This window comes from Haemaphysalis longicornis, unplaced genomic scaffold, assembly GCF_048455015.1.
Source record: "Haemaphysalis longicornis isolate Haplotype H1 unplaced genomic scaffold, Haemaphysalis longicornis Haplotype H1 scaffold_3, whole genome shotgun sequence".
Lineage (NCBI taxonomy): Eukaryota > Metazoa > Arthropoda > Arachnida > Ixodida > Ixodidae > Haemaphysalis > Haemaphysalis longicornis.
The window spans coordinates 65,305,960-65,317,996 of NW_027526335.1; positions in this window are offsets into that span (position 1 = coordinate 65,305,960).

Below are 12,037 nucleotides of genomic sequence, written 5' to 3' on the forward strand. Positions count from 1 at the left end.
TAAATTTAAGCGCAAATCGCTCGTTCGTCTAGTTTGTAAGCTCTACCTAATTTGCGTCTGCTTCTGCCAGCCTCCGCCAATCGCAGGGCTTAGCCCATGTGACATCACAGGTTCGGTTGCGGGAAATGAGCTGGTGGGTCGCATGACCATTCCCGTTTTTCCTAATTATGTAGCTTATTTGAGCGAAGTTTACGTTAAAAGTGGTGTCAGTATGATTCTAACGAGACAATCTTTTGAATGAACCAAACTTGTGTTTTCTCTTCATGGCTCCTTTAAGGTTCATATCACCAGATAACACTCAAGGAGGTCGGGGGTTGGTGGGAGTCGTTGGTGAGGTTCACCTCACAAAGACTCCCCTAGTGGCTCCTACACAAACGGCAGCGCATGACGTGTAATTTGGCATGGTGGTGAGGTGGCCGTGTTGGGGCGTATTCATTTTGAGAAAGCGCACTCAAACCTTCAAAATAGGGGCATCACCATTTCCTGTGTAAGGTTTGCGCCTGAAAAAGTCTTGCAAGCCTTTGTTATTGTTGTTGTGTTTTGGTTTATCTAATAGCATCAAGGCTTTGTAGACATTAAGCGAGTCCGATCTATATCCAGGAAACTAGATTGGCCTTCCGAAAATAGTCAAGCAAGGAACAGTAGGCAGGACCATGGAGCCACCAATGGTAATGCGTGTCTTGCCGCACATTTAAGCCTGCTGCCATTAGACATTTCCTTCGAATGTCCTTAGTTCCAGCGCATGTACGTAATAGGTAGTGAAGGTCCGCTGTAACCATTTCATCAGAAAACATTGGACATTTCAGGTGCTCTCGGTAGTCCCCTTTCCATCCACTCGTGCGGGCAGGAGTAAGAGGCACCCTAGCCGGATTCCTCGTAGTACAACCTCCTTCATCCTGGTGAGGTGGAGTGGGAGCAGAACAAAACACAGAGGTATGAGAGCACGCGTTCGGCGTCGAAGATCCTCCTTTGCAGCCATTTGTGTGGCCCATGGGCCACTTGGGAGCTCGACGGGAGACTACGGGGCCGGGCAGTTGAGTGACAGGAAGTCAGCCCGTTCATTTCCTGCAATACTGGTGTGACAAGAACCAATGACACAATCACCTATGATGGCATTTTTCTGTGGAGCTGGGGGATTCGTGTCTGGGCAACCTGCTTCAGATAATGGATCACCGGTGTAGAGTCGGTACGAAGATTGATGGTTGTCAAGGCTTGATTGGAGGCGGCTGCACACAGCAAGGCTTCGCGCACAGCCTGTAATTCCAGCAGGATTGGGGTGCATGTGGCAGAGGCATAGGGAATGCGACCTTCGATGCTGGGATGAGTGGGGCTGGTCCACGCTTTGACTCCTCGTGTCCCTGTGCGTGAAGCGTTGGTGTATGAGAGGCATTGATTGTCTGGTCCCCGCTTATTTGTGAGGTGAGAAAGGTTCACTTTACCCTCCTTGGTCCGCCTTTTCTTCAGATGGCTTATCTTCTTGAAGGTTATAATCGTATAACCCCAGGGTGGAAGGTAATCCTGACTTTCCGGAGGAGCCAAGGCACCCGGATTGAAGTGGTCATACAGTGCATGGCCATTCTGCAGACATGAATACTTGACAGTCGCACAGCTCGGCGTTCATTTATGAGCTCGTCTGCTTTTAATTTAATTAATAACGTTTAGTTTAGCATGTTGGGAAACGGTTAGACGCTAAAACTGGGCTTCATAAACCAACTGTGGTTGGAGGACAGTACGCACAAGCCTCCGATCGACCTCAGTTTTTGCACCACCCGCTTTTGGTGCAATGCGGCGGATTACGCGAATGGTATTTGCCGTCGTTTACCTCACTGCTTTCAGCCATCCTGTAGCGGTACCAGCCTGGGTAATATGCAGGCCGAGAATACGGATCTCTGTTGCTTCAGCGAGTTGATGAGTTCCTATGCGTGTAAATGAAAGGTGGACGGCGAGCTTCTTGCAGCCAGCTGTGTTAGCGACTGTCATGTGCTTGCAAGACTTTTATTATATTTGCAAGACACACCACCGAGCACGCCCATCTCTGAAGAAGATGAAATTTGGTGAGCGCATACCTTGCAGTGGTTCCTGGTCATAATTTACATGACATTCAAACGTCGCTCCACAATGTACTCTCATTTGTTCCGTCGCCCCGTAGCACAATGTACAAAGAAGAGAATATCCCTACCAAATGTAAAAGCCTCGGAGACAGCACAAAAGCGAAACGAGGATGCAGTAAACTCTGACTTCGAAAGCTTTCACAACAACGCACCTCTGGGAGTGGCGTAATCTATTACCGCGCTTAGAAGGCTATTACGCCATTAAACCCCAATTGTACGATTGGAAATTTCAAGAAAGGTGAGTGCTAGTACACACTGACGCCGCAAAACTTTATCCCAGAAAAAAATACACGCAATTAACCCTGCACGACCTTGCCAATTAGTTGCCTGCCACTGATGCGTGAAATCGCTGTCGAAACCAGTAAAGTTTGCTCAAACGGTATGGCGGCCTTGATACAGTGCGATCTGATCTGTTCAGCTCAGAAAATTTAAGCCACACCAATTTCCGGAGAACAACCACGCAACGGCGGAACAGGAGTGCGGGATGGAAGAAGAAAAAATGATCTGAAGAGTTTTGTTCTAAATTGGTGGTTCCCGCTGGAATGCCCTCCGCACATCATTATTTTCTCTTGACAAGCCTGTAGGGTATTTATTTTTTATCTAAAACTTTTCCGCGCATTCTTCCGTCACTACCAAACGCATTTTTCCTCAAGGTTGATTTTAGTTTTTTTTTTCTTTTAACACCCACTTTGGGCATCTTTTTTAGTTTCTACCAGCATCTCATTCCTCTGACCTGTGTTCAAAAATGAAACCAACTTGAATTGCCGCTGACGGCGACCATACATTCAATTTTCATTTGATTTTCCTCCCTTTTCCCGCATATGTATTTTTCCAAGTTATTTCATGTTTTGTGTTTTGTTTGGATGCTGCCAACATCAATTTGCGATAACTGATATTCTTCATCAGCTTTCACTTTTTCTAGCGCGCCAAACAAACAAAAAGTAACACCGTCTGCCTTGAGAGGAGTTCGCATCAACCCTCAACATTTCCTTTCATTACTATCTTGAGCAAGGGTGATGAAGACATCGTTTTGTTCAGTTTAAAGACTGATGATGCTCTTCATAAAAACTCTGGAACTATGCATCATTTTTTTTGCCTCTTTTGGTTGCTTTCGGGACGGACGTCCCGAAGGCAACCAAAAGAGGCGAAGAATATTTTGCTTCAACGTCCACGAATGCTGAAGTGTGTGGGGCGGAGTTGTCATGCATTCTGTCCGTTACGACCCGCGGAGTTTCCCTGTTTTTAGATGCAGAGCATCTCATTCACTCGCCTTGTCCCTCCGGCGTCGTCGTCGTTGTCGTCGTCGTCGGCGGCGGCGGCGGCGTTGTCCACCCCTCCCCCATTCTCCTCGCCGCGCCAGCTTCGCTCTCCGCCGCTCACCCCCTCTCGCGAGGGGCATTCAGACAGACAGACATACATACATACATACATACATACATACATACATACATACATACAGACAGACAGACACAGACAGACAGACAGACAGAAATTACAGCAGCAGTTTTTGTAATTGGCTGCTCGCTTGAAGCAGTCTGTCTACGCATGTAGAAAAAGAGTAAACAGAAAAACTCAACTTTCGATGTCTTTTGTTCGAAAGCCCAGAAAATAACTGCTGATTTCTGTGGGATGAGAAAAGATGGAGAAGGGGCCGGAACACAAAGTCTGTCGTGTTTTCCTTTGCGGAACCATGCGAAGTCGTGGATATGCCGGAAACATAAAAGTTCACGTTTAAGGAATTTCCTCAGAGCTCAGTAGTGCATAACTGTCAACCAAAATGTGGAAAGAGTCCGCGTCTTATATACATGGTACCTGTTACGTCATAAGCATTCATTATTTGTCAGTGGCTGAGCTCATTTCATTGCGGAAAAAAAGCTGATGCCTAAGCCTCGCCATTGGAAGAGGAGCCCATTAGGAGTGGAAGTCATCCCATTATCATTCGCTTGCCATGCCCTTGAATCAAGCGGGACCCCGAGCGGGGAAAAATGTGCGCTCTCGCTCTTAGGCCATGTGGAAGGGAAGCGCCTTACAGTCCTCAAGGTTTCAGAGGGCGCTCAAAAATGACACTGAGGGATTTTTCGTTCAAGCCAATTTTTCGCTTATGGTCACCACCGCCGATGAAGGCCGCTTTTCTGCGACATGTGGCCCTAGGGCTACGCGTTTGCAGAAGCATACCGCTTTACTTTATTCGTTGTGGCATGCTTTTTCGGATAATAAAGGGAAAATAGGAGGAAGGAGAATGTCGGTTCTTTCATGTCTCTTCACTAGCGCATGCAGCAAGAAATACCAAAATTTCTTCATGGAAGCAAGAATTGTTTTTAGCTAAGCGGCCCGACCAACACAGCTCTTAAACACGGACAACAAGTCTTCGAAGCTTTAGGAATTTTGTTCATGTATGCTGCAACTCAGCAACAACAACAATGACAACAACAAAACGACAACGACAACGACAACGACATTAGCAACAATAACAAGACGGGATTGCACGAGCTGTGTAAGCTTCACTGAAGGTAAATTTCAGAATATCCAATCGAGATTAGCGCGTCCAGCTGATTTCCCGGCTTAAGTGTTTCCTGTTCTACCTCAAACTCCTCACTGCCCTCACTCGGGTGTTTTAGGGGCGAACCTCCTTAAGGCGTGGGTCTGTCCATCCTCGACGTATGTATGTAGCCACCTCTAGTTTAGTTCTTGGATTGTTTACTAGATGGCGTGGCTACCTCTAGTTTAGTTCTTGGATTGTTTACTAGATGGCGGTACTTGTATATGATGAAAAGATGCGCTTGGATTGTTTACTAGATGGCGTGGCTACCTCTAGTTTAGTTCTTGGATTGTTTACTAGATGGCGGGGAGCGTTGTAATAAAATCCGTTCGCTGTTGGCGCGCGCTCGGAGTCGCCCGATGGATAAAGGCCGACCTCCATGCAGCGAAATGTAGGCGAAAAGGCGGCGAACGTCGCCCGGCGGCGGCCGCTCCGCCGCCGGCGTCGAAAATACGGCTGTTCGTCGGCGATCTACGCGAGCTAGATGTCGAACGCGCGGCGGCGAACGCGACCGGAAGCGGCAAACTGCATTTTGAGGCCGCAGCCAATCACAGCCTCGTACTTCGTTGTACTTCCTGCCCTGTCTTCCATCGGCGGCGTTCGCCGGGTCACGTTGCATGGAGGTTGGGGTGGACGAAAACTGAGCGGCGCGTCAAACCACGGCGTCCGCCGCAACCTCCACGGCGGCCGTGGAGGTTGCGGCGCGCGGTTTTACCGATGATTTCCCCTCAGGAGCTTCGCCCACTCATCATCATTCACCCCGTGGATATGCTGTGAATTTTTTTTATTTCTTTTGTTTTTGTCGCTAGCTGTACCATAATTGTAGAAAAAACTCATTCGTCTACTTACCCTTAAATATCTTTTTGATTTTCTTTACATACACATATCTTGTCAGTAGAAGGCTCACCAACTATGGGGCCCAGCTCCGCCTATGTCCTCCGATGTAGTTGGTAGGAAGCGTGCTTGGCGTCCTTGATTGATTGATTGTAGGGTTTAACGCACCGACGCGACGCAAGGGATGACGCGCGGCGTAGTGGAGAGCTCCGGGTTAATTTTGACCTCCTGGGGTTCTTTGACGTGCGCCGAAATCTCGTACTCACGGGGACGTTTTTGCTTTTCACTTCCATCAGAAAAGTGGCCACCGCGGCCGGGAATCGAACCCGTGTCCTTGGGCTCGGCAATACAAAGCCTTAGCCGCTGAGCCACTGCTCGGCGTCCTTGAGCCAGATGTGATATCTCGAGGGCCTAACCAATGTTCTTGCCTATTATTTCGCGTTGCGACGACACCGGCCCTAATTTTTCCGGCAACGCTTCCTGTTCCGCTCTGGTATGCGGGTAATTGGTCTTGGGGTCACTTCATTACTCGGGGGAGATAGGCCCGTCCGCGATTTGTCGAAATCTGGCTGATAGCGCCTCGGGGCTCAAGGGGGACACCACCCCTCGTTCCGTTTTCTTTTTTTGTTTCTCCACAGCGTTTCATCGAGATAACGTTTATTTCTCGCTTCCCCGTCATTTTCGTCTCCGTTTCTCTCTATGTCCTCACAAATTTCTTTCACTCAATTCGACCTTTCTAATCCCTTTTTTATCCTTGAGAATTTTCTTTTCTTCCGTCTCTAAAATGTCATGCCCTTCCCAACTTGTCCTAATCCGGACTCGTCTGGTACTTGTTTTCTCTACTCATTAAGCTCTCCAGGGATCAATTTTTATCTCGCTTTCAGGCTATACAGTCTCGTGTTCCGCAACACCTCATTCTGGTCGGTAATTTTTTTTTTCTTGCTCACTTCTTTTCTTGTGCCCGCCTCTATATTCTATCCTCTTGCTTTATTCTGCCTGGCTAGAAACCGCTGAAAGCTCGTGTTTTCCGGAAATTCTAACGGTCGGGGATGTGGGAAAGGAAAAAAATCCGGGCCATCTCCACTCACGTAAAACCTGGTGAGGGGAGAAGTATGCAGTGTATGAGTATATTCTTGGCGCCTTGGGGTTTTCGTCAACGGAGATGAAACCATTAGGGGTGGGGGGGGGGGGGGGTAGAAGTATACAGCTTTGCTCTAAAAGTCTGGTGTCTTTGAAGCACGAAGGTCCCTAGCGCGATGCGTAAAAGAGTGTCCCGGTGCTTTTTTAGTTGGCGTTCCGTTCTTGCGGGAGGCGTAAGCGAGTTTCCCGGTGTTTTAGTACCATGACTTCATGAGACCCATGACGATTACGACGATTACGACGACGACGACGACTACAGGAGACGCCAACAGCCCCAGACCCGAAGGGGCGCCGCCCCTAAAACCACCTACGTCGGTTTTGTTTATATCGTGTCATGGCGGGTCACTTAGTGAGGTAGAAATTCACATTGCTTTGACGTCATTTTTCTTTGCTTCCCCAATCTGGAACATGTTTACAATGTCCGCGGGTACCAACCAAATTGGAACGCGAAACAATGCGTGATGATTTTTTTTCTGGCGAACATCCTGTCATGAACTCTTCTCATAGAAGGAGAGAGTCCTACCGCTGGCTGTAGTTTTCTGTGCAGACAATCTTTGCTCTCCCGAGAAAGTGGCTGCAAAGTCATTTGTGAGTCAATTTGGAACGCAAGACACGCCCATGATGAGAGGATGGCGGGACGCTTTCCTGGTGTTCTATGAAGGCCAATTCCAGCCAGGCATTAGAATGCCGATGGTACGATAGAGGAGGGCAATCACATCCAGCGATTCGGCCGAAAAAAGACCGAAGGAATCCCAGTTACTTTCTTAAGGGACCAAGAAAATCGTTATCGAATGTTTGCAGGTGCGTCTGGTGCTGAACCGAATTCATATACATACGACAAATTTTCCCGAAACGAAGCCCTCACATTAGCGACTTTTCCCAGTACGTTTCCATAACGTGCAGGGAAGCAATTGGCAGCGGCAAACAATGTGTAAAAGGGTAAATGCTTTCCTCCTCTTTCCTTTTAGTTCATTTTTCCTCAATTAAGTTACCCGAAGCGTCTTGCTGCAGTAATTTGAGAGTAATTTAAGCAGGGGAACGGAAACGCGGGTACTAAAGGTACAATGTCCTGAGAACTTCAGTTGAGAGTTTTGTTACACGAATACGGGGGTATAAACAAGGACCTAAAAAAACGTGATATTCCTTTAGCAAGGTTTTTAGTACATTTCGTTCTCGCGTTTAAATAGGCCTGCATCAGTCCTTTGGTAGCTACAGCTTTTTTTGCAATAGCGAAATTTCAGTTTCCAGCCGACGGTGACTTGGAAAATGGTTGGCGAAATCGATTTACGGACCTGCCTTGATTGATGCAACAACAGCTATACAGCCTAGGCGCAGTATTCTCTTTTGTTCGATAAATTGCTACGCACTTTTGCGTTCAATTTAGGTGTCTGCCTTTTCTCAACCGCACAGAGGGATTAGTTCCCAAGTAGTCGCGTTGTTAGTGTTAAGGAAGTTGACGACACTAATACTTACCCTTTAAGAACATGGGCCCACAGTGCATTCCGATGCCGCTCCAAATTTTGTATTTGTAAACTACCCGGAATTATTTCGGGCAGATAAACTGATATTGCTGACCCGACGTGCGAATTGCCTGTATTTAGTCGCGTATAAAGCCTGTGGCCCCTACAAGGCCGTTATTTTTTTTTAAGTCTTCATTATTTCTACGACATTTTCAAACGTTTCTATGCTACGTACTACTAAAAAGAATCACGGGAGGACAACACACACAACAAAAATGGCTTCCCGCTTTCCCAGCCCCATGGCTTTAAATACGATAGCCTTAACTGCAGGGTTAACTGCGCGCTGTAACGCAATCGTATTTAACAGCGAAGCTGTTGTACAAGCCGCAAGTTCACTGTTTCAGGAAAAAATACCAAGAAACTGCGGAACGCTCGTTAGCGCGTGCCTCGCGGCGACAGCCGAGCATACCCGGCATGCGCAGCGGGTGTAGCAAAAAAAAAAAGGCAAAAACCACGAGGAGCCAGAAAATTCCGAGGGCTCGTGAACGCATGCCTCGCGGCGACCGCCGAGACTCCGGCTTGCGCAGTGGTTTTATCAAAAAAAAATAGCTTCAGCGCTGTCGTCTGCGCCGCGTGTAATGCTTGGCATGAGGAATACGACGATATCGATGCATATGACGATGACTTCTCTTAGCACAGCGCAAAGCGATGACGTAACATGTAAATGAACACTTTCAAACTTGTACAAATGCATGGTCATGGGCCCTTAGGTGCTTATATATAAAGAAATCCTGCAACCTCGCTACCGGTTCAAGCGACGAGCGACTTAGGGCAAGCTTCGCCAGTTCACCTGGTGGAAGTTTACAATGCTGAGGATGACTTTGCATCCACCCCTCGCCGCAAAAAAGACGACGACCTTCTTCGATGCATATGACGACTTAACAGGACTTGGTTGCCGGCTAGTTCTAGATTCATGGCACACGAAGGACTGATACTGCGATAGAAGGCGAAGTCGAAGCACAAGGGTCACCGGACGCTTGTCCTGTCACCCTCGTATTTCATCTTCGTCTTCTCGTGCGGTATCATTCGTTCGTGTGCGTATGACGACGATTACTAGCATCCCAACTATGCAAATAAACAACGATAGTAAGATTTAACTATGTGTCTGGCAAAGCTTACCTACAACAGCTTCGCCATTCAAGTCTTGCGCGTGAGTGCACGCTTTCCTGAATTTCCTTGTTTATATATTTTGCAAATTTCCATGAATTAGCGGCAGGAGTCGAAAGGTTATATTACTAACCTTCTAATCAGTCTTTGCCTGTGCAGTTTCAAGGCCAACTGTATGGTTGCTTAACAAGATCACGTGTCCGTCAAAACACCATTTTAGCCCCAACTATTACATTTTTACTAATGATGTCGTAGATAACTTCCATGCTCGGAGTGCATGGTTCGGACGATTGTGTAATTTATAAAATAGTTTATCACTTAGAAAGTAAAATTTTCAAGCAATGTTTTTGACAAAAATTATACGTTATGCCGCTTTTGCTTTTAAAGACAAAGCAAAATTTACACGAGAAAATCATAGTAGTTGCGAATAGCCACTTCCGGAAACTCGCGTATTATGTCGACGTCAGCTCTTCAATATGTAAGCTTTCCGGACTGTATTGATGACAAAAAGGCGTGGACCTGATTTCACCTTTAGAACCACATGTCTCTCAAAACCATACATGCCAAACAAGAGTCACACAAAATAATCTTAGCAATAACATCGTAACGGACAAGTAGAAGGAAAAGCGAGTGCCGGATTCATCCTGTGCTATTCTTGGACGGAGCACTGAACTCCGGTTTAGACTCACTCCTTCCTTTTTTTTTTCTTATAACCTTTAAAACGAGCGGAGGTAGCACGTACTCCCTCGGGTACTATATGCAAAGGAAAATTCAATTTGGACGGGCATCCGAGTGCATAAAACTTCTATGTCACGTTCCATTCCTCCCGGTTGGCACTACCCTGACTATAGAGCGGGGGTGTTGGCGTTTGATTGACGCTGCATTCTCGCCCCTTAGAACCCTTTCAGATTCTTTTCCCCTACCCCAACTTTACCTTCCTCTGATCCCATTTTCTTTATTATTTCCTCGCTTGTCCCTTCCTGCTTTTTATCTAATCACCAGTTCTCATAATAAGCCTGCGCTGATTTATGGTTAATTTGGTCTCAAGCTAATATTTTGCCCTGGACGACGCCTGTTCTTCTTTGTGTTATCATAAAAATAATGATGGAAAACGGTGTATCACAGTGCTTTTGCTGCTGCAAGATATGCATCAACATGCTTTGCCTCCGATCATTTATTTTGCCTAACTTAGGGGATTTTTGTGCACAACTTACGGTTGACATTTTGATGTAAAGTTGCTATCTTATTAGGCGTCGTTCTAAGGGCCCCGTAACGTAGAAAAGCCGGCGTCATAGGTGGCGTCGCCTGTCAGCGAAAAATTCCGTAGTACCACCTTGCGGTGTCACCGAAATCCCCGGGATCGTAGGTCGGTGGCTGCCCCAACAGATGGCGTACAAGCAGAAGCGGTAAGGCTCACCGCTGAACGGCGCCGCTGGCGGGTTCGATGACGTCAGCACTATGGTGTAATGGCCGTAGCGCGCGCTCACCCTTATATACCAGAGAGAGAGAGAGAGAGAGAGAGAGAGAGACAGAGACAGAGGTAGCTTTTTACTGAAGTCTGGCGACGCTAACCGGGCTAAAATGTCCAGATGATAAAACTAGGGCGCGACTGAGACAACGATAAGAGAAAGACGACGGGATAAGCACTCACTCGCCATTGGTTTTGATTTGTATCTTCGCCTCGTATATATACATGTCCAATGACTGGGAGCATTCGCAAAGGGGAAGAATACATAAGGAAACAGAAGATGGCTGCGCAAAAATACAAGCACACAAGTGTCCCTATCACATCTATGAGTTCCGTGCCAGTGAGTTCGATTTCTTAGAAGCTTCACTGAGCGCAGCCATCTTCTGTTTCCTTCTGTATTGTAGCGTGAGCTACACTGGCTGAGCTTGAGCAGTTTCGCGTGGCTCCTGGAGAGACGTGTTGCGCAAGGGCGGTACGTAGAGGCCCGGTCCACTTGATGATCATGCGAGGGGTGGCCGGCTGTGAAACCAATGGCTCGTGCGTCGCAGCAACACCGGCGTGCGCCTGTGGAACCAGCTTAGCTCTGGGGCGATTGGTGACGCTGCGCCGGAGCCAATACACATAATGCGTATACCGTGTGTGTGTGCCATTGAAGCTGGCTCAGGAGGTTGTTCTGCTGGGCCCCTCCTACGTCTCTACACAGCACTCTGTGAAGGACTGCTCCGATACAGCCTCCCAGTACTCGGCCCTCTTCCCAAGACCAATACAAGGCTGTTAGAAAGTATGCAGGCCCGAGCTCTGCGGTTTTGTCTGGGTCTTCCGAAGACAACTTCTACGCTGGGGACCAGTCTAGGCGCTTCTTACCCAGTGTTCTCGTGAAAGAGGAGCAGCTTCGCCTACATCTGCGGCTGGCGACCAGGGCCCATGGACAACCGCTTAGTTCTAGCTCTGCCTTAGAGGTACAAGACACTCTACCACCCTTGTGTCAGAAGTGCCCTGCGCCGCTTCATCTCCCGCCCTGGTTGTACTCCCCCTGGCGAATCGTCACCACAATACCGGGCATCAGCAATGAATCAAGGTTGCCAATTCCAGCCCTAAAGTACTTCACTCTAGAGCACATGTGGAATTGCTACCCTACCTGCAAGCATATCTACACTCATGGATCGGTGACGGCCACATCATCTGCTGTCGGTATCTGGGTTCCATCAACGCGCACCACAGTTGCGGCCAGTTAAGCCACAAAACAACGTCGACGACCTCAGAACTTGCTGCCTTGCGCTCCGCTTTGCAGTACATTCTTGGGCAAGAAGCTTCTGTG